This window comes from Mustela nivalis (genome assembly GCF_964662115.1).
Source record: "Mustela nivalis genome assembly, chromosome: 8".
In the NCBI taxonomy this organism is placed as follows: Eukaryota; Metazoa; Chordata; class Mammalia; order Carnivora; family Mustelidae; genus Mustela; species Mustela nivalis.
In genome coordinates this window covers 83,976,106-83,999,746 of record NC_139027.1, presented here as the reverse complement: position 1 = coordinate 83,999,746, position 23,641 = coordinate 83,976,106, and the positions used below count along the sequence as shown (strand labels likewise).

The following is a 23,641-nucleotide window of genomic DNA, read 5'->3' as shown; positions in this document are numbered from 1 at the left end:
GACTCTCCTTTATCCATAACATCCATTTTTAAAAAGATTTTATTTATTTATTTGACAGAGAGACATCGAGAGAGGGAACACAAACAGGAGGAATAGAAGAGGAGGAAGCAGGCTTCCCACAGAGCAGGGAGCCCGACGCGGGGCTCTATCCCAGGACCCTGGGATCATGACCTGAGCCAAAGGCAGATGCTAAAGATTGAGCCACCCAGGAGTCCTATTCATAGTATCCTTATCCATCCCTGTCCCTTTTTCTTTTATGGACATAGTCATGTTGTCTTCTTTCTGTGGGGCAATTTCCCAAGCTACTGGAAATTTCAAACCAATATATGTTGATGGACAACGGATGTTTCGTGCGGTACTGGATTTCTCCATGGCCTTTCTCCCGAATTTCTTATCCACAGCTGCTCAGGCTTGCTCTCTGGCTTCCTAAGGGATGCCAGCTCTGTCTTTACTTGTGTTTTCGGACCCTTCTTTGTTTGGCCAGCTTTGGTTATGTCTGAGAAACTTGAGGTTGGGAGTTCTGCCTCACCAACTTAATGTGGCATTTTATTTTATTATTATTTTTGCAGATCATTCTTTCTTTTAAAAAGTTTTTATTTTAGTTACAGTTCGCTAACATAGTGTTGTATTAGTTTTAGGTACACAGTAAACATGGACATTGTAGTACATTCTTCTCATCAGCTAAATACAGGGTACCTCCCCAACCATCCTTTTGGGAGCAGACCTGGCTGATAACAAGAACACCTTTAGATGGGAGGCACAGTGTTCATGCTGAGTCAACGGACAGACAAGGGTTTGGAGAGGGGTCCTCCGATTATACTGCGTGTGTCACCCTGGGTAAGCCATTGGATTCTCTGCACCTCTCTTCATTCTTGGAGATAAGGGTTTTTTGCGTACATTTTGTACCTGGTGCATTTCCAATAAGGTTTCATTCCTTGTATATGCACCTGTGGTTGAGACCTCAGAAAACTTAAAGCAGTACCATTAGGCACAGTAGACACGGTGGCACAGCAGAAGGCAGAGGTGGTAGAAATAACGCCATTACCACAGTGCTCTCAGTGTGTGCGTTTCATTTTATCTTGACAATGACCCTGAAGTCTGATGAAGATCCCTGGCCCCTCAGTGGGGAACTGAGACCTCTCTTTGGGCCACCACTGTCATGTCATTAATTTGGGAGGGAAGAAATGCCTACTAAAAAGCCACGTGGATATTGTGAAGGTAATGGGTAGTACGAGATCATCCTGAGTGTGGAAAATTGGAGCCATTCAGCCTCGTAGAAAAGAGGAGTTTTATGTTTCATTCCCAGGTTCAGAGAAAAGAAAACCTTTCCTTTTCTTTTCCTCTTTGTTGTTGTTGGCAAGACTCTGTAAGACTGCAACTCACATGTAAGACACACTGGGCCAACTTTTCAAAGAGCCTCTATACTTTGCATGTGTTAGATTTTTCATGCATAGCTACAGTTTTGGGCGGTGGTGAAGCTTGTGGGGTGGAGGGGAGGGTGGGCACAGATGGATTTTTCACATTTGCCACCTCACTTTGAATGTGTAAATGTACTAATTTTGTGAGATTTGGTTTCCGGAAAAGAAGAGATCCCGAAGCCGGCTTATATCTAGAGCAGTGTCTTCTTTAAGTGAACAGCTCTGAAAGTGGTCAGGATTTGCAGATCTGCCTGGACGGTGGTAAGAAGGTGGTGTATTGTTTGAAATAGAAATCAGCCTGAGGAGAGCTCTGAAGTGTCTTGCAGTCTGGGTGGGCTAGACATTAGTCTTGCAGTTGTGTACGGCTCGTGTCATGCCTTTTTCCTAGGCACTTTTTGTCTCAGATGGACCTTCGCTAGGGAATGATCGAATGTCTCAGAGTTAGTGATTTGCTAACAGAAAGCCTGGCAGGTTTGTTTTATTCTCAGAAAGATCTAGATTCTTTCTTTCTGATGTGACCCTCAGTAACTTTAAACTCCCTAGTTTTGTCTATTTGCCATCAATGCCTGTTAGGATAGAGAAAGTTACATTATGGGAGAAAGTAGGCATCAAAACCTCAGCGGCTTAAGATTACAAAAGTTTCTTTCTTTTTTTCTGTTGTTGTTGTTGGCTCTGTGTTTTTGCTATTTTACTTATTTATTTTAACTTTTGTTCCAGTATGGTTTCTAAAATTTGAATTCCAGTATAGTTAGTAGACAGTGTTTTGTTAGCTTCAGATGTGAGATAGAGTGATTCAACCCTTTCATCCAATGCCCAGTGCTCATCACGACAAGTGCACTCCTTAATCCCAGTCTCCTATTTCCCCCTCCCCCACCCCAAAAGTTTATTTCTTGATCCCATTTCACGTCTACTGAGAGGCAGAAGGGGTGCCCATCAGCTATAGATAGTTAGGGACTCAGAATGATGGAAGCTCTTCTCTGTACCTGCTTCCACACTCACCATAGCGGGAGGAAGGAGACATGGCGAGGCTTGACATGGCTAAGGCGTCTGCCCAGAGGTGACACCTGCCACTTCTCACATTTCATTGGTCAAAAAGTCTCATGACCATGCTCCACTTCAAAGCAGTGGAAGGCACATTCAATCCTACGCCAAGTCTAGGAGAAGAGAAATTAACAACCTGCTGGTGACTACCTCATTGGCCATTAGACATCAGCACGCAGGGAAGGTATTTGTCTTTTGTTTATGGTAATTAGCACCACCAGTGCTAATTTCTCTACCCTGGACATTTCTGAGCATTGGTAAAAAAGTGTTGTCACATATTTCCACAGTCGTCCCCATGAAGTGAATGTTCCGCCTCCTTGGAAGCTTATAATATAGCAGCTTCAAGGACTATGGATACTTTGAAATGTTTTTAGTGACAATGATTATGATGAAAATAATAGTGAAGAATAAAAACTTACCCACAGAGAGAAATCCATCCCTTAAGCCGTGCTTTAAACTCACTTCTTTCTTTTGAAAGTACTTTTAAGTCTTAATCAAAGGACAACATCTTCATGACCAAATTAATCAACATTTGATGGATAAGGAAGTTAAGGATCAGAGAAGATAGAGTAGACTTCTCGGGTCTCTAAGATAGAAGTGAAAGTGTTGAATTCACATTGGGGGATTTTACTGTAATCACCAGAACAACCTCTGCCACCATCGCTACGGACCTCTGTCCCCACCCCCAACCCCATCATTATCCCCACCACCCTCCTCACCCCCCATCTTTCCCACCTTCACACTACAACCACTACGCCCATCTAATGTTATAAACAAAGACAGTATGACCCAAATAATGTTTCTTTTCAGAACAATCAGGAGGACCATAAAATTAGGTATGATTTTTTAAGCTATTAAGTTTTTTTTTTTCTTATACATTTCATAATCCAGGAATAAAAAAGGTCACGGAAGAGGATTGGCAACTCTGAACAACTTTGATTGGGAACATGGTTTGGACTAAACGTGTCTTTCTTCTTCTTCAGTTTGTCTTTTTATTTTTCCCTTTCGATTTTCTTCCTGGGGTACTTTTACTTTCCCCTTTAAACTTGAAAGAGAGATAGTGTTTAAAAATGCCATACTCCATGACCTTCACGGCCCAGAAGGGGTGGTGCGTTCCTGTACTATGGTAGCGCTTACTTTATTTTTAGATAGCCCTTTGAAGAGCACAGATGTGGGCAGGATTTCCAAAGTCGGGGCTCTTTTTCCTGCCAAACCCTGCTTAGAAACCAGCATGGGGATGGTAGAAGGACCATCCGAAGCAAAGTGGCACAGTTGCCCAGTGAATCAGAGGGATTTGGCAGAATCGTCGCAATCAGCATGTTGTACTTCATGAGTCCACCTGTCTGCTCTGATTTGGGTGTGATGCCCCAGGCCTCTGGGAGAGTGTTCAGAGTGGGCTTTCTTTGGAGATGATTCTTATTGGCCCCTGAACTGTGGAGATCAGGATTCTGTCTTAGCCTCTCGGGCTAACATGGGGAAGGATGGCATCTTGGATCCTTGCCCATGGCCTGTGCAGTGTTACCAACCTTCTACAAGGCCCCAGGCATTTGTGTCTTTAAATACCCTTGCTGGCTGAGATAATGATGGAGGGTAGAGAGATTCTGGCCCAAAGCTAACACCCTAGAGCTTTACTAACCCCCCTACCCTTAGCTCCAAATATTAACAAAACAAGGACGTTATCACATTACCAATCCAGGCTGCAATTGATTATTTGCCAAGAATTCCACGCTTCCACCTCACATAATACATTTTATTTTTCTTTTGGGGATTTGTTTTCTGAATCAGTTTACTTCTTCGTGGTCCAATAATCACCAAATGGAATTCTCTCCATCTTTCATCCTTCATCATTAGGGGAAAAAATACAGTATCATTTTCTGGCAAGAAATAAATATCTCAAAATGAAAGACAATATTTAGTGACCAAAAAAAAAAAAAAATCCCTCAAGAGCACTACTTTTCTGATGAATCAGAGCTGGAAGTGATTAAGGGCTCAGTGCATTAAAACAATGAGCACTCACGTCCATTCCTTCATTTTCATAAGAAAATCAAACATCCTCTTTTAAGGAAGTGGGGGGTTGCTTAACAAATCTTTCAAGTGAGCCATAGATAAGTGCATTGGCATGGTTTGAGGAAACGCATAGAGGAAATTAAAAATATTTATTTTATTGAACTAATATTCCCAGTTGGAGATTAAAGTAGCAAACGGAACCCACAACTGTAAGGTCGATGCGATTTGGCCATTTAGTTTCTATTTATTTTGTTCTTAACTGTCAACTTGAACTTGAGGAGAAGTTTAAAGTTGTAACTTACTAAGTGCTTAAAAGAGTGTTCCTTGTATATGAGATGGGGTTGTCTCAGATTGTATTTTTGGGTAAAAATACGTGTGGTTTGATTTTATTTGAATCGGTGTTTTTCTTTTTAATTTTACATTCAGAATTTGAAAATCCTGGCTGTTTTCAGGTTGACTAAAATTTTGCTGTGTTGTAGAGAGTTATGATTTCATGATTGTGTGAGTTTGGAAAGGTTCTTACGTCTTTTTTGTCATGGATTTCAAAAGAAAACGTTTTTAAAGACACCATTTAGGGGGCGGGCACCTTGCTGGCGCAGTCGGTTAAGCATCCGACTCTTGGTTTCGGCTCGGGTCTTGATCTCAGGGTCGTGAGATTGAGCCCTGCACTGGGACCCACACCCAGCAGGGAGTCTGCTTAAGATTCTCTCTTCTTCCTCTGTCCCTCCTGCTCATGTGCACATTCTATCACTCAAACAAATAAATAAATCTGTATAAAGAAAATTAAAGGCATTATTTAGGAATCAGGGCTAACTGTTTTTTCATTTCTGGCTGCTACCTCATTGCTATTGGATCTGGGCATACTATTCTAGGCTGGTCATGTTCCGTTTGGTCATTGATGTCTTCTTCCTGGATGGACGACTGTTGTACTTTTTATTTCAGATTTACAAGGAAAGGGACATCTGGAATGCACACCTGTCACATCAGACAGTCACGTTTGCTCAAGAGGCAGATAGTCGCTACCATGGTTAAGCTTCCACCAGTACTTACTATGTTCCAGGAAATAGGCTAAGGAATTTATGTCCATTATTTCTTGTGGAGACAGTTTCTGTTTTGCAGTAACTATAATTATCCTCATTTTATAGGTGAGGAAACTGACCTCTCAGAGAGGATCCTTCACTTTCCCATGAGCCCCTAGCCGGCAAGTGCCAGAGCTGGGGTTCTCCTGGTGGGCATCCTCTTGGGTCCCCCCTCCCAGATGTTGCAGGGCTTCTCTAACAGTGGCAGAGAGACCCAGGTGTTTCAAGATCGTCGTAAAGCTCTTGGGGCAAAAGTTGATATATGCAAAAGCAGGGCTACATCCCCGTCCTCTTCCAGTTCACAGCAATTCTCCTGCAAAACAACTGTGCATTTGCAGGCTGGCTTATCCATGGAAAAGCTAGAGTGGGCACATGTTCAACTCAGTTCCCACTGTGTTTTCTCACAGAGGTTCTTCCACAAGATTACAAAGACTGGGAACCCAGCCTATTATTATTAATAATTTTTAAAAGTTATTCTGGCTTCTTTCAGGGCCATATCAGTTTCAAAGATCGCTGTCAGGGTGGGAGCAACTGAAGTTGAAACGGCCTGAATGCTAAATGTAGCCTGAGAGCGGAAACTTTGTTCTTCAGAGTTGAAAAGTCGGTGGAATATTCATAGAAATGTAATATGAGCACAGGATACCGAGTCAGTGTCAAAACTTTGTTCCAAACCATATTTGCTATTTGTAAAACTCACTCCTCAGGGCCCGGCTGGGGGATGAGAGGGCAAATGGATTACAGCACGCCCTGAGTCAGGGCTGTGTGTTGGGGGCTCCCTTCCCCACGGGGCTTTTCTCCACAAGAATTAGGGTTCGTAAGGGGGGGGCAAAGGTAATGGGGTCCAGCCCTTCTAGGAGGACCATCTCTGCCTCAAATACAGAAAACTTTCCTCTGTGTTTCACCTACAGTTTGTGCCAGAGTTTGAAATAGAAACTGTGGAGGGGTCTATGTAATGTTTCCCATGTGCAGAAGTGACACCATTTGCTTTTTTCCTTGAAGCTCTCCTGATTGAGATATTGATAAAAAAAAAAAAAATCATGGTGGCATAGTTCGCAATGAATATCATCTTCAGATGCTGGACTTCTATCTTAAAACTAACCAAAGGACCCATCTACTGATGACCCAGATTTCCTTTCAAGAATTAACAAATTCTCTCGCATTTTTCCCCCCGTGGAACTCTACTCATCTGTAGTTAATCTAAGAATTAACATTTAGCAAATTACTGCCCTAAATGAGGTATGTGCCTGGTGGCTCCGTTGATTAGAACCCTGTGCTAATGAGATCACGGGTTCAGTCCTCGGGAGGGCTGGTTCCCTTCACCGTGGTCCCTGTCTGAATCCCAGCCAGGCCTCCCAATGCACACTGCTTACAAGGGGCCTTCTGGGGAAGAATCAACACAAATTCTTCATCATTTGTGGGAAAAAACCAACTCAAAGCAGATGCCTTGAGTTAACTCAGGGCATGACAGTGATCCCGAGGGGGTAACAAAATGGTACCCTAGAGAAGGCAAGGGCTGCTTGCAGATGGTGCAGGTGTTGCACTTCCTGGGGATGGCTTCTGGGCTGCGAAAACAGATTTGGTGTGTGTAGGACGTTCCGGTCCTGCCAAGTGAAAGGGGGACTTTCATATAGGAAGGGTAGGAGGCTGGATGCTTATCCATGGGGCAGACTCAGAAGGACACTTGGTGGTGTGGGGGGGTGTTGGTTGTTGAACTTTCACTCATCACTTATTTGAAAGACAGATCATTCTGAGCCTTCCCTATAATGTCAGTAGTCATGTAACCCATGGGACCATTTCTCCTACAGCCAGGCCACTCCAGCCAGTTGTCTTGGGCTGGCAGGAGACACTGTAGCTAAGAGCTTGAAGAGCAAGGCTGGTTCTCACTCTTACTCCCTCTCCATTTTCCACTCTCAGAAACCACCTTTTCAGAGGTAGGTCCAGGTCTGAGGCCAAACCTCACCCAAGCATGGCCGGATGCCTTGATATCCTCCGAGGCCATTTCTTGGGTTTAAGGAAGAATAATGCCTAATGAGCTCCAGCTGTGCCTAGTGGCATTCCCTGTTGAAACCAGCAGCCCCCACTGGCTTTCTTCCATTTTCCAAGAATACCTTCTTCAGGGCAGCGGCCACCTCTTTTTTTTTTTTTTTTTAAATTTTTAAAAAACTTTAACTATTACATCCTTATTGCCCAGCAGATTGCTTTGTGTTTGGAAGTTCAATAACTATCTGATGGATATTCAATTGTGCAACTGGTTCCATTTAGACAAAGGCAATATTTTAAATGTTATCATCTTAGTTTTCTCTTTGCAAAATTATATGCCCTTACCGGAAAAAAATGAGAAAATAGAGAATAAATATCACCCATAATGTCATCAGTTGGAGATAGCCTTTCCTGGCATTTTAGGGTGCATGATAGTTACCATCTGTATGCGTATCTTTCAACTATACGGGACTCAGACAATACATATTATTGTGTAATCTTTTTTTTTTACTTATATAAAAATCTTTGCATGATACTATATATTGAGATTATATATGATTCCACCTTATTACCTTTAATTTTTTTCAGAGCATTTTATTGCATGACTGGACTTCAACTTAATCAGTCACATATTAAAATCTTGTAGTTTAAACTCTTTGCATAGTTTTGTTTATTTCCTTGGGACAAATTCCGACAGGAGGAATTGCATGGTTCCACGGTTTTCTAATTTGCTATGTGTTGGCAAGTTGAGGGTCAGAGAGGTGCCCCCAGTATGAACTCTGGCCTGCAACAAACAATGTAGTGCATTGCCACTCTCCTGCCTTGCCAACAGTATTTATTAATCTTTTGTATATTCGCTAACTCCTAGGCGAGAAGGTAGCAGTGTGCTTGTACTTTGCATTTCCTTTATCAGTAGTGAAACTGAGTATTTTTTTCGTGTGGCTATTTTAATGTCTACTTTGCAAGGTGACTGTTAATATTTTTGAAGACCCGTGTATTTTGGGGGCTAGTAGACCTCCTTCTCTCTGTTCCTTTATTGTAAAAAATTGGTTAACACCATCTATTTGAATACAAAGCCATATACAAATATGTTGATCAGCTTTGACCCTGCAGGTTGAAGGTCAGAAGGAAGGGTCACCCAAGAGTAAATGGGCTGAGTAAATGGTTTCCAAGCAAAGACCTGGGTGAGCTTTGCCAGAGGAGGGGCGGGGAGAGCCACCTGTGAAGAAAGGGAAAGAGGATGTGACCTGAAGATTTGTGACTTTGAGAAGGTCACTGGAAATAGACAAGGTCAGGGATAGTACAGGGGCTGGCAGCTCCAAACGGGAGCCAATTAGACACAGAAGGAAGTGAGATGGGCAGGGGAGCTGTAGGAAATGAAAGAGATGGAGCCCCGGGGTGGTCTGTGGTCTCCCCGGGGGGGTGGGGGACAGGTATCTCCTCAGATGTCCCTAACACAGCAATGGAAAAGAGAAACACTAGCAGCGCCTGCTTCTCTGAAGACTTATCTGGAGTCCAGTGTGACCAAGGCAGGCGTGTTTAAGACCAGAAAGGGAGATACCACTGCACGCACGTGTGGTCTTCTGGCTAGAGTACACCTGTGCTGTCTTGGAAAGCCCAGGAGTAACCACACCTGGGAGAGGGAATTGAAATACACAAATTAGTGGTAATTAAATAAAGATAAAATACTGCACTAAAGTTGCCCCAGCATGTATATGACTCCAGTTATGTAAAACTGTATATAAAGATATGTAATACGTCATCATAAATATAGGTTTTAAACATGATATGTATTACTATATATATATATACACACACACATATACATATACATAAAATACCTGAATATAGGAATATGCACACTTGCCCATGTCATGTCCAGAGAGTGGTAATGAGGTGAGACAGGGAGAAGGAATTATTCTCGCTTTTCCTCACATTTTTAAGTGTTGCTTCACTTGTTCCAGCAAACATGTATTCATTCTCTAGCTTGTACATGGTCGAACGAAGAAAAAAAATGGTTAAGACGGGAAATATATGTGTGCTGAGGGCGGCCTTCCACTTCCCCTCAGTGGCATGGCTGGGGATTCATGAGGGCAGTAGAAGCTGAGGTCCTGGGCTGTCACCTGAGCCCCTGCCAACTCAGACAGAGGAACCCCTGGAAGTACCTGAGAGTCATACCTGGGCCCCGCAGGGCGCCGAGCTCATTGGCATGTCACACTTAGATGACAGGGGAAGCCGTGCCTTCTTGGCAGGCGGGACTCTAGCCAACAGGTAAGACATTTCCAGGCCACCTGTTTCCAGATCAGGTGAGCATCGCCACCTGGCAGGGAGGAGGCACGGGTTCATTGCAGGGGAAAGAACTCGAGCTTGGTGCAGGAGGAAAAATGAGAACTTTTCTCCTTCCGTTCAAGAGCTGCCAGTGCATCATGAAACAAAGTATCTGACTGGGACTTTTTGTTATTTTACATCAGGTAAAGCCACTTTAAGGCAACACGGTTTCCTGCGTCCTTTGTGTTCCCCTGTCCTGTGGTCTGGAGACAAAGCTGGGGAACAAGACTCAGCTGACCTCTGACATTATGGAGCTACCCTTGAGTAAGGGAGATGGACGGATGACACGCAAGGGACCAAACAGAGAGAGGGTCACACGTGGTAAGATTGCTCTGAAGGGAACCAAAAGCGGTGGGAAGCTCAGGGCTGGGCTATTTTGGATCTGGAGACAACGGAAGGTCTTTTGGAGGAGAGGACATTTACCCTGAGTCAGGAATGAAGAGAAAAGGTCAGCAGGTGAGTCGCCAACTGGCAGAAGGGGGACCCAGGAGGCGGGACTCAGCTCAGCCTGCTGACCGTCGGTCTGAAGAACAGCAAGTGTGTGGGGAGCTGGTCAGCATGAGGTTTGAGAGGCCAGCAGGCATCAGGTCATGCTTGGCCCCATAGGTGGGTCATATCTAGATATTCAGTTTTGTCCTTAGTGCGAAAGCAAGGTAAAGTGTGCTTAGAAATCTGACATCATGATGCCGCTTCATTTTACACAAGCTTAACACCAGCTTCAACTCGGCATGTGTCAAGATCTGTTGAAGGAGTGCAAAATAGATAAACGGACTGATGTTCCAGGGTCAGAAAATGTCCCATGTTTATTTTATATTCTATTCTATTCTATTTTATTTTATATATTTTATCTTACTTTGTTTATTTATTTATTTTTATTTATTTATTTGACAGAGAGAGATCACAAGTAGGCAGAGAGGCAGGTAGAGAGAGAGGAGGGGAAGCAGGCTCCCTGCTGAGCAGAGAGCCCAATGTGGGGCTTGATCCCAGAACCCTGGGATCATGACCTGAGCTGAAGGCAGAGGCTTTAACCCACTGAGCCACCCAGGTGCCCCTATCTTATTTTATATATTGTATTTTATTTTTATGCTACCGTTTTGACTTCCATTACATCAACAATCACCCCCATTTAGATTTATTTTCACAAAAAGACCAAGCTACAGAGATGTGAATGAAGTCTGATGCTGCAGAGCATGCCTGAAATCAAAGGAAAGGTTAATGAGATACTGTCTCTACAGCGTGGAGTGCATGAAGCGCTTCCCCAAACGGGACGCCATCCATCTTTGTCATCTCCCAGCATGCTGGGTGGAGCAGATGTTCCTGCTGTCTCCGTGGTATCTCCAGATGAGGAAACCATCTCAGAGAAGTGAGAAAGGACTGGGTGGGGCCATACCCCCAGGAAACCAAGAAGCACCTGGGAGTCAGTGTGAGGTAGAGAACAGACATAGATGTTGAGCTTGGGCAGATCTGGTTTCCAGACCAGCTCTGCACTTAACTGTTGTGGGGTTTTGGAATAGGCACCCTACTGTATGATCTCCATGAGGCCCACTTTCCATCTTTAAAATGAGGGTAATATCATTTACCTCATAATATATTGCTGCAGATTAAAAGAGAAGAATTAGAGTATCAGGCACACATGAGACACTCAAGAAATATTAGTTTCTAGGTTCCATTACCCACAAAAATTCAATGAATCCTTCCCAAAATAGAACATCCTTTAGAATCTTACCCTCCTCTTTTTTGTTGTTGTTGTGGATGGGACATCCAAAAGGATGTTAGGGATTTTTTTTTTTTTTGGTTTGTGGTAAGCTGACTTTGCACTTTAAAAGGGAAAAGAAGGAAATCTGTAGTACCTCAAACAATGAGCCTTTTTAAAGCCTGCATTGGACTCCAATTTCAAAGAATATTCTTATTAACATACTTTCTTATAAATGGAGCGCTACTCATCAAATATTTATAAGTAGTAGCCCTAGAAGCCAGCGCAGTGCTTGGCAAGCCTGGGGACATTTCCCATGTGCTCTGTGGGATGGCGTAGGCAGGAGAGACCCTTTAATTTTGTGACATGGTTTGGGGGCTCCAGCGTGAGCTAGTCTTGGCATGGTTTCTCCCTGCTCTGGGCCTGTTCTGGAGCCTTTCAGGACTCCCACGTAGACTGTCCTTGCAGGCAACTCCCTTTGAAGTCCCTGGGAGCTCTTTGAATGGAAAACATACACAACGGGGGTGTTGATGCAAATAAGCATCAAACCTGATGTACATGGGGGAATAAAGGTGCTTCTCACCCCAAATATTAGCTCTCAAGCCCAGAAACTACGGTGTGATCGTTAAAGAAAAAAAGTCATCCCTCCAATAACCCCCCCAATCTATCACCAAAGCTCCATCATCTCCATTCGCTTAGGAAATGATAAACCTGCTAATTACCCGAGAGTTTTAATTAAGCAACAGATACAGACAGTGCAGGGCTCTGTTTTTCCTTTAAACATATCAATAAAATGAAATTCTCAATTCCAGAGCAACTTGCTAAATGAAAAAAAAAAATAAACATTACTCTCTTTTGAAATATCACTCATCGAGCGTGATAATTTAGAAAAATATCTCTATTAGAGATAGTTAGAGATATTTTTTGGTAGAAAATGCAGTCGCCGATGTAGCACAAAGCTGCAATTTGTAGACAGGTTAAGTAAATTAAATCACTCACTGTCTTTTTTTTTCAATGGCTTTAAAAGTTAAAGGTAATTTGCAAAGAAAATGCTCAGTTTGAATTGGTTTGTAATATCTGTTAATGATCTTTAAAAAAATCCACTTATTCACAATCCGGTCCCTGGGGGAATTCCAGCGTGCTATCAGAAAAATTTCTGAAGTCTGAAATGTCATTAGCTAGTGATTCCTTTGAAGTAAAAAGCCCCGAAAAAATAAATTATATAAGGTATACAAGTGCGCAGGACAATCACTTTGATGAATAATATCTGTGTTTTTCGTAACTAAGAACGCAACAATTGAAATCCAAGCTGCTAAATTATAGAGCTGTCTTGTGAATTACCTCGGTGGAGGTATGCCTGTTCTGTTTATTTCACACATATATTGAATTCTTCCATATATTTATAGATTGTTGATGTAAAAACAGTAGTGTTGGAACAATTTTGATTATATTCATTGTGTTTACCTTTTGGAAACACAAGGTGTTGCCTAAATACAGCTCTACAGGTGTTGCCAGCCGGAACTAAAACAATAGCCTGTTTTAGGGCAGCCTCCTGGATCCCAGATCCAGGTGCCCTGAACCGCGGCGCGAATACCGCACAGCCCTGCGAATTGTCCGATATTAGATAACAGCGCTGTGAAATACTACACCAAAGGGGACATTTTCTTCCTGACCCTGGCTGGCTATTGGTTTTTGCCTGGAAGCAGGGGAGTCTTTGTAATACGATATTAGTCAGTGTAACTACAGATGCTGCTTCGGCTGCTATAAATAGCTAATTTTTTTTTTTTTTTTTTTTTTGAGAAGAGTCGGATTTTAGTAAACCGTTGGCTACAGGTTAATTATACATTTCGTAAGAAGGCACTTCCTTGTAGGCAGCCTAAATTTGTTGCCTTTTAATGCTGCTTTATGTGAGGATAGCCACGTGTGAGCCTCTAGGAGGACTTTCATTATTTCTTTATTTTACACATTGGGAATTTAACTTTTTGTTCTTCTCAACCTGAACTGCCAAGGGACCCAGTCTTATTCTTTTTTCCTCCAGGGGAAGGCATTCTGTTCTTCCCAGTTCTGCTGATTTATAATTGTAGGTGTGGTTCTTCTGGTTTTCTGTTCTGTCACTGACATCTGGAGAGCACACCGAACGTGGTTAAGAACAAGCCCCTGACTGATTCGGTAATATTTAGTGCCTCCGGGTGCTTCATCTAAGAAATGGAAATCAACACTTGAAACTTTTTTGGGAAGCTTTATTGGCGTTCCATGTATGGAAGATCACTCAGTGTGTTATTCCGGAAAGGGCACACCCTGTAACTACCTCCCAGGACAAGAAAGAAAATATAGCCAACATTCGTGACTGCCCCTAGGATGGGTCGCCCCTTTCCTCCTCAAAGTAGCCACTTTCCTGATGTCCAACACCATAGATTTGGTTTTTGTTTTTGTTTGAACTTTGTGTGAATGGACTCCTATGGTTAAGTGTTCTTTTGCATCTGATTCTTTCTTTCAACATTGTGTTTGTGAGCTGTGTCTATGTTGCCAGGTGCAGTTATATTTTCCATTTTTATTCCATTCCATTCCATTGTATCAATAATATACCACAATTAACCATTTTACCCTGGATGAACATCAGGGTGTTGTCAGTTTTTGGCTATTTCAAGAGCCACTATAAGCTTTGTCATGCATGTCTTGGGGGGTGTAGCTGCATTTCTTTTGGGTGTGTAGGCTAAGAGGGAAGTTACTCCATTTTAGGGCATGACCGCGCTCAGCTTTAATGATGTCAGTTTTCCAAAGAGGTTGTATAAGTTTCCACTCCCACTGGTGGTGAGAGAGATGTGCTGCTCTCATTCTTGTTAACTGGTATTTTTCTTCTTTCTGATTTTGGTCATTCTGGTGACATGTAGTTGAATATCATTATGGTTTTGATTTCCCAGATTATTAAGAAGTTGAGCATCTTTTCATATACATTGGCCGTTTGGAAATTTTATGAATGGGGTTTTCAAGGATTTTGTTTGTTCATTTTTCCATTGCTTTGTTCATCTTCTCTGTTTTGAAGGAGATAGTTATATATTCTGGATTATTCTAGTTATGATTTTTTTTTTTTTTTTTTTAAGAGAGAGAGCACACACATTCGCTGCTGCTGCTTTAGCAGCTTTGCATCCACTTCTGGTGTGCAGGCGTTCCCAGGCATAGGAGCTGGAACAGTGCTCTTCCTCTCAGGCCTAGGAGCAGAGGGGTTGGCCCCTCAGACTGGACCCGAAGAGCACCTTGGATAAGGAAGAGCACTTTGGATGAGGGGTATAGGGTGAGGGGTGGAGGGCGAGGGGGAGAGAGAGTCCCAAGCAGGCTCCATGCCCAGAGCGGAACGCAACATGGGCCTCTAGCTCAAGACCCTGAGATCATGACCTGAGCCAGAATCAGGAGTTGGAGGCTTAACCCACTGAGCCACCCAGGCGCTCTAAGGATATAATTCTTTTTTGATGATATATATTGCAAATATCATATACCACTCTGAGTTTGACTTTTCACTCTAAATATGGTATCTTTGGATGGATAGAAGAGTTTAATTTTTTAAAAATTATTTTTATTTTTAAAAAAATTTTTAAAGATTTTTATTTATTTATTTGACAGACAGAGATCACAAGAGGCAGAGAGGCAGGCAGAGAGAGACAGGGAAGCAGGCTCCCTGCTGAGCAGAGAGCCCTATGTGGGGCTCGATCCCAGGACCCTGAGATCATGACCTGAACCGAAGGCAGAGGCTTAACCCACTGAGCCACCCAGGTGCCCCAAGAAGAGTTTAATTTTTACATGGCCTAATTTCCTAATATTTTCCTTTATAGGAAAAATTAAGTACTCACTTATTTATAGAATAATCATGACTACCCCACCCCCCCAGCACTTTATTCTGTTAGTATGATAAGTTATTTAATAGGTTTTTGAATGTTAAACCAATCTTCCATTTCTGGACTAAGTCCAATTTGGTTATGATATATTATTTATTTGAAGTACTTCACATATTTTGATAATTTTTACAACAATGTGTATGCATGAAACTTACCTGTACTTTTCCTCGAGTGTAATGTCCTTGTCAGGTGAGTTATCAAGGTTTAGATGGCTTATAAAATGATTTGGAGAAGTGTCCTCTTTACGTTCTTTAAAAAATTAAAACATAAATAAGTCTAATCTAATATAGTTATTTAAAATATATGTAGTTTGTCCTAAGAATATTATCAAAGTTCTCCAGAAAAGAAGAACTAAACATTTGTGTGTGTGTGTGTGTGTGTGTGTGTGTGTATTTATTTATTATAGGAGTTGACTAGCACAGTTATGGAGGGCAGGAAGTCCTACAATGTGCTGTCTGCAATCTGGAGACCAAGGAAAGCTGCTTATGTAACTCACCTCAAGTCTGAAGACCTGAGAATCACAGGAGTCCCTGGGGAGCAACTCTGTAAATTCTAGCTGGATTCTGAAGGCCCAAAACCCAGAAACTCTGATGCCCGAGGGCAGGAGAAGATGGATGTCTCCACCTTTCTTCTGTCTTTCTCTTCTATTCTGGTCCTCAATGGATTGGATGACGCCTACTGCATCGGTGAAGGTGATCTTCGTTACTCATCTACTGGTTCAGATGCAAATCTCTTCCAGAAACGCTCTCACAGACACATCCAGACTTATGTTTTACCAGCAGTCTGGGCATCTCTTAGCCCAGTCAAGTTGACACATGAGAATAACGGGCACAGTGAGTATTCGTCACAATTTCTTTCATTCCAGGCTTCTGTATATTTTAATGTAGACTAGTGGCAGGAGACTGGTTTTGTGTGAGTTTGCCTGAGAAAGAAAATGGAAGTCACACTATCTTCTGGGACTCACAATCTGCTCATGCGCCCAAGGTTGAAATTTGTTATCACATCTCAATCTTGGGACCCACAATCAAGGCTCATCCTGGGTTTAAAGGAGGACCTGTAAGATGAGAAGCTTTTGGGACCTAAGAGAAGCATTCAAATAAAACACCTGCTCGCCTATGAGAAGCTTCAAAGCCAATTTCTCCACTTTTGACCCTTCAGTTACTGCTCCACAGAGATTATTTTTTTTAACTTTAATCCTCTTCAATTCTGTATATCTCATGCCTTACCCCATCTTTCCATTCCTACTTGCTAGTGTCCAAGTTCAAGGCCTTATCACCTACTGCTTGGGCTATGGCATTTGTGGGACATCTAGTGTGCATTTTATCCCCTTCCGAGCCATCCAAGTGCTCGCCTTAAAATGGGCAGCTGGCCATGTTAGTCCGTGTTGGGAACTGCTTGGTGGGTCTCTATTGGTCTCTGAGAGGTCGTCCAGGTTCATGAACACAGCACACGTATTCTCCCGTGACCTGGCTCTTGCTGACTTCTCCAGCACGTGTTGCTCCTCACACTCCAGCAGCTCTATCTGCTTGCGGTTCCCAGTACCCGCCCTGGGGTTCTTCGTGTCCCAGCTTTTGTGTGTGCTAATCTTTCTCCCAGGGATAGACTATCTATGTCTTGCTCCTGGGCCATCCATTCTTTCACAGTCAACTCAAGCCAGAGACCCTTCATCCCAGCCACCTGGGGCGGCATGGTCTCCTTTTTCATCCATGCCTCTGGCTCTGATTAGACCGTGAACTTCTTGAAGCCTGGGTTCAAATCTGAGTCATTCTTCCATCTATAACTTGCTCTGTGCTGGAGGGTAACAGGTGTTCAATGAGCATGGATAGGCTTAAACAGAAGAGACAACACTTACTAGTTGACTAGTTTGGGTTTCATTTCTTTTTTTTTTTTTCTTGCAAGCCCGAGATGGAATGAAATGAAGTGGCCCAAACGCCATGACCAGAAGGGATGCAGGAAGTCAGAGATGACGGAAAATCTGCAGATAGGCATCTCTTCCTAGGATGGGATTCATTTTTGTAGAATGGATTCGTGACAAGGATTTTCTATAAAGATAGATTTTTTTCCAGAGAAACAAATTTGAACACTTTAGTCCAAGAATTTAAATGAGGAAAAATAATCCTACTTAAAAGGCAAATTGACCAATATCCTTCCTTTTTTCTCTTATTAATAAAAGAGTTTACACGGAAACTCTGTAAGAAATTGTGTAAGAGATTCACAAGGATCATTAAAGTCTCTATGAGACATTCACTTTCACTTTGTAAAATTGGCTATACCCTCAAAATGGTATCCCATAAAAATGGACTTTCTGGGGCTCTTATATATATGAATGGGTTTTAGTCACACAGTGGTGCCATTCATTTTATTTGGCCCATTTATTGCAAGTACATTCTAAATTTGGCCTTAATTATTTTTCCTTTCACAAAAATATTTTGTGGGCTCTTTTTGAACCCCTACTACTTCCTTCTTGCCCCTTAAGACAGAATCCAGGAGTGTTACTTTTGTTCTCTTCTAATTAAAATAATTGCTTGGTTCCTTTTAACTAGATTCGTTCAGTTATTAGCCTAATACATGGATGGGTGCCATGGGGTGCTTGAGAAACAAAATGAAAAGTGATCGTGTAGCTTCACATGAAAAAGATTGTGCAGTGCCAAGGAGCATTACTCCTTTCAGCTGGCATTTTATAACGGCCTTTAGTAAACCTGGCCTCCCCCTGCCCCCATACCCTCACTAAAAGACTATTAAGTGAAAGAATGGTTCTATTTTCTCCATTAGGTAGACAGTGAACTCACTACAATTTGAAGAGGGGCACTTGATATGCTGGGTATGGCCCAAAGACTGGGGGGCTGGTTTTAATCTCTGCCCCGGCTTTGTCTTTCAGAATAACTGCAATTGAAGGATAAATGCTCCGTGTCCTCTCTCTGCCAGTTGGCGTTTATCAGAAGGCACTGGAAGAAGAGGGACAAAGGTGCCTGGATGTATGTGTTCACCAAGAGTTGTCAGGACCTTGATTCTAAAAGGAAGTTGTAAACTAATGTTTTTGACGTCAAGATGTTTCTGGAAGTGGAGGCAGTTCAAGAGTTTGGCAAACACAGGCCTGCAGGCTAAGTTCAACCTATTGCCAGTTTTTGTAAATAAAGATTTATTGGAACACAGCCACACCCATTAGTGGACTGGTTGTCTCCTGTGGCGCTTGTGCTACAATGTGGAGCAGTAGTGGCCTAAAAGATTTACTGTCTGGTTCTTTCCAGAAAAAGTATGCTGACTCTTGATACAGTCCGTCCAATACACTGAATATTTATAAATGCACTACTCCCTGCTGAGAAAGGTATTTATTGGAATTTCAATGGGGGTCCTCATTTGATGAGATGCTAAGGGCTTTTGGTAATGTGCTTAGGTTATGAGTGTTCGGTACTGGTGAACAGACAGCAGGAAGTGAGGCAGATTTGGGGCAAGACTTTATGGTTTGAGAAAGAGGCTTTGTTATTAATGTCTCAGTGGCAAGTCACTGATGGCTGGGCTGTTCCTGTTAGATAACAAGATTGCTCTACTACGTGGAGAAGGTGCTGAGATTTCCAACGTGGAATGCACCTTGATTTACTCCTTCAGGACCTTATGGTCAACATTATGGATGTCTGCTTCCAGGCCAAAAGATGGGCACCCTTTGCCACCAGTTGGTAGTTGGATGGGTCAAGCGAGAGAATGTGCATCCCAAGCATTCCCTAAACCGTAAGGTGCTCTATTTGTGACATATGAAAGCAGCAGGGCAAGTGTTGTTTCTGTCTGGCACATGAAGAAATGATGTAGCCTACCCAAGATCAAGTAGTCAGCCAGAAGAGGACCCGGAGGCTAGCTCTCTTGCTTTAAGTCACCATTCTTTCCAGTATACCATATGCTTCTTTGTGTCACGCTTCTTTCCATGGTTTCAGAAATGCTCAGTTCTTTAGTTCATTTCTTTATTCTTTCATTCACTATTGAACGTTCTTTAACAGCCTGCTATGAATGGATAAGGAGCTGGATGTTTCAGGGAGAGTGAGGACTATGTAAAAAGAGTTGGAAGACCCTTATAGTAATTTTATTCTTGGACCCCTGTGGCCAGAATCCTCCAGAAGGACGTAGATTCTTCTCTTGAGTTCCCCTGCCCTGACCAAGGAGCTTATTTGTTATATGGAGAACAAGAAAGCAGATTTGATGAGAAAGGGAGAGCAATCCTGTCATTCAAAAGGGTTGCCTGACATGTTGTTTTATGTCGTGTGTGCGTGTATGGTATGTGTACACACCATGAAAGGAATGAAAGAAAGAGGGATTCTGAAGTGTTGATAGCAGATTTTACCAGCAACTGAAGGATGGAGACAGTCTAGGTTTGGAGGATTTGCAAGTTAGGATTTTGTTTATAAAGTCCAAGGGAATCGATATCAGAGGAATTTTCCAATATGAATTGTTCGATTAAATGACATAAATTAAACATGCCAGATGTGGATTTATTTTATCACACTGTTAAATACAGCCTTCATTCAGATTGTCTTCATTCAATGATGTGTCTTGTAAGTTTTGAAATGATGATTACCAAATGTGCCTGGAGGAAGCAGCTTCCACCAAAATATTAAATTTGCCCTGTTATGGTGAGAGAAGTGAAATTCTTGAAGTTTCTGTTTTTGACACTAGCTGTTTTAACAGGGAAGTTTGCCAGTATTTTCTTCATATTCAGTGTTGTTGGCTACTTGTTTTTTTCAGGTTTGTCTATGAGCCTAAGTCTACGATTCTCTGAAGCAAATATGCCGGTGAAGTTGCCTGATAAAAAAGCAAACCTCCCAGAGTCTTCCATTGGAGAATTGTCACCTGCAAAGACCTCTGAGAGGTAGAGTAGAAAATTCTTCCTTATTCTCCTCTCCCTCCCTTTCCATAAGTCACTCACAGCCCTGCCAACTGAATTTGGAGGTGGTGCTATCTGATTCTGCAATTCATTAATGAAGCCATGTTACTTCTCGGATATTCCCAGGATCCAGGATGCTGCTGTCTTAAGAAATGTAATTTGGTTCAGCACAGAGAAAGCATATTCATAGCAGGTCTCAGCCGTGAAACAGATAATACTTTTTATCTGTAAGAAATTTGTAAGCATTGACTAATTTATTTAAGTTCCCTGTAATTGAGCGAATTTTCTTCCATTTGCTGTGGGAAAACCCTTCTTTTTCTAATTCTAATCTTTCATCAGGTATTCTCCTGAAACCTTGTCACCATGCTGGAAATGTTTTGTAGAGGGGAAATACATCTTTGAACACAGTGTAATATTTCACTGAAATAGATGACCTCCATTTCCTCCGTGTAGAGCCTATTTTTAAATGTTTAGACAGTGTTCTGGAAAAAAGTGAAATCTCCTTGAAAATTGTGGGAACTGTTATTGCATTACTCCAGCCCCCATTCCTGCCATGACTATGGGCAGTATTCTTCAGGGCTTAGAGGTATTACTTTGGGTTCCCCAGAAAGGAGAACTGGAGGAAAACCCAGGTGCTGTCTTTTTCGTGGAGAGTTCAGTGTCAGAGTGGGACAGGCTGGGGAGAATGGTGGTCAGGCTGAGATGAAAGGAACAAATACAATGGTGTGTTATCAATGTGGCCCCAGCTTGGCATGGGGTGTAACCGACTGCTCTCTCCTTGGGATCGTGGTTGGCTAGACAGTGGTCCTCCAAAGAAATGTCTGCATCCTGATTCCTAGAACCTGGGCATGTTGCCTTCTGTGCCAAAGACTTTGCAGATGTGATTAAGGATCTTGGGATGGAGGGATTGCCTTGGATTATCTGAGTTGATCTAAAATCCAATGGCAGATGTCTTTAGAAAATGGAGGCACAGGCAGAGGTGCAACTGACAGATGAGAGGGCAGGGTGACTGTAGAGGCGGGGCTTGGGCACTCACCAGAAGCTTGAAGAGTTGAGGATGGGACCCTTCCCTGGAGCCTCTCCGCCAGCCCCCCTGTTGGTGTCTCAGCCATACTGATGGCATACTTCCACAGTCATACATCTCTGTTTCTTCCAGCCATCATATTTGTGGTAATTTGGTACAGCAGCCATGGGAAACGAATGCTGGGAGGTGTCAGGATAGACTAATAGAGGAAGGACAGTGAAAAAATTTATTTGCTACTTCCAACCATTGACTGGGGAATGGTTTTCCTCATGGGACATTGACACCACTTTGTGTGCCCCTCTTACCTCCGGATTGATTGTGGTTGGGTGCAGAGTTTCTCTGGAGTGTCTCATGCTTCAGGGATAATGGGGAAGCTCCAGGAAGGGAGGACAGAGGCCGGCCAAGCAGACTTGAGAAGGGGCTCCATTTACATGCTAAAGTTTGTGGTCTGGAAGGTGGTAGAAGCAAGTAGCTGAGAGCCCAGAGCAGTGAGGCCAAGTCACCACCTGAGAGGTGGCATAGAAAGGGGTTGGAAATGATGATCTCCTTGGTTCTCACCACAGTGCCATGAGGCAGATCCGGTATGATCTCCTCAGTAGGTACTCATTCTCCAGTCTTGACTAGCATGAGCTTCTGGAACTCACTGTCACTCACAGTTGCCTGTCTCATCTTCAAATGCAGTGACTGAAATCCTATCCTTTAGTTGAGTCGAAACCCCCCTTCACAGACGACTCTGTGAGTGGCTCTAGTATTACTTCTTGAGGCACATAACATAAAGCTCATACTGGCATGTGAAAGCTCTCTCCAAATATCTGAAGACAGGTTTTATCCTTTTTCTCTCTACCAAGCAGAGCACACCCCATTTCTTCAACTCTGGCCTAGTAGAACAGCTTTCTCTTTGTGGCTGGTGGCTGTCCCCTGTCCCTCTTCTGGACATGCTACAGTTTGTCTCCTCACAGGGAAGCTCCCAGAATACACTGGGACTTCAGGAATGGTCTCCTCAAGCACACAGGGGTCTTTCATCCTTGGTGTTTATGTCAATTATTGTGGTCAGAGCTTGTTTTTATTTTATTTTGTTGTCAAGCACATCCTTTTTAGTTGCACTAAGTGTGGTGTTGGTTACAGTGTTTCTCACACATGTGTATGGATGTAGAAGCAGGTGTTAGTGAAGGTGCTTCATCTTCACTGAAGGTGCCCCTCCAAGAGCTCCAAAGAATGGATCAGTTTGCAAGTGGTGTTACTGTATGGTAGAGATCAAGATGCCACCCCATGTCATGGCAGATAAATAGTCACAGTTTTATGCAGAATTAAGGTCAGTTGAGGCTTCTTACAGGTCAGTACCAACTGGCCATTCTCAGCCAACTTGCCCTGCCACCATCCTTTCTCCTCAGAAGAAACAACTGACCAACCAACCAACCAACCAAACCCACTTCTGGAGCACCTCCTGGGATGGAGGAGATCTACCTGGGTTGAGCAGGCAGAGCTCCCCTCCTGGTACCATGCAAGACCTCAGGATCTTCTTCAAGAAGAGCTATTACCATGGGCTAAGAAGGCCAGTGGACATGAGTTTTAGATCCATTATCTGCCGTCTTCACAGGAACCCTGCAAGGTAGACATGACTGTCTTCATTCTACTGATAGACAAGTTAAGGCTCAGTTCAAAGGAACTTTCCTGAAGTTGCAGTGCAGCAGGCCTAGGATTGAGCCTCGGGGGCCAGCCTTTCTGTGCGGTGGTCAAAATGATTTTGAAGCTGTACTTGAGGGGAGAGGGAGTCCTTGGACCTCTGCAGGTGCACTGAGCCTTGAGCAGAGCCTTCCAGACCACCTGAAAGAACTGGGGAGCACACAGTTGGCATTAAATAGCCTAGGCTCTGTAGGGTCTCCCTCAATGACTGGCTCTTCTGGTCTCATATGTGTTAGGAAACATTCTTGCCATGTTCTGGCCCAGCCTCCACAGTTCACAGACTTGGGACTTTCTTTGGCCCAGTATTCATTCACTAAGTGCCTTTTGGCTCTCTTGCATAAGCCAGGGTAGAGATGGAAGAACAGATGTCCTTGGCTTTAGTCATGCAGCATGGGAGTAGAGGGGTTTGACTGAGGGTCTCAAAGGTCTAGGTCACTCAATATGATCCTGCAGAGATGCCAGTAGCACTTGAACTTCCTCTGGACATCTACCCAGACCAGGGTGCTCTTGACCCCATGACACGGGCCAGTAGTTTATGAAGCGTTAGCCACCCTTTTTACCTCTAGGATTTTTCTTTTCACTTTTACCTCATGCAGGCAACTAGGCCAGTGCCTACTTGTTTTGGGGG

The 23,641-nt window shown here is 43.1% G+C and overlaps 1 long non-coding RNA gene across 8 annotated transcripts in view; it reads left to right on the top strand.

Annotated features, from left to right (window-relative positions):
- Positions 1 to 23,641, top strand: part of LOC309870712 — a 108,151-nt gene that overhangs the window by 32,299 nt on the left and 52,211 nt on the right. For 5 of the 8 annotated variants that reach the window (XR_014314758.1, XR_014314759.1, XR_014314760.1 and 2 more), the window contains exons 2-5: positions 9,997 to 10,174; positions 15,843 to 16,269; positions 17,336 to 18,761; positions 20,168 to 20,291. This is a non-coding gene — a long non-coding RNA (uncharacterized lncRNA). The remainder of the gene's footprint in view (positions 1 to 9,996; positions 10,175 to 15,842; positions 16,270 to 17,335; positions 18,762 to 20,167; positions 20,292 to 23,641) is intronic. The other 3 variants (XR_014314756.1, XR_014314757.1, XR_014314755.1) reach the window with 3 other exon arrangements.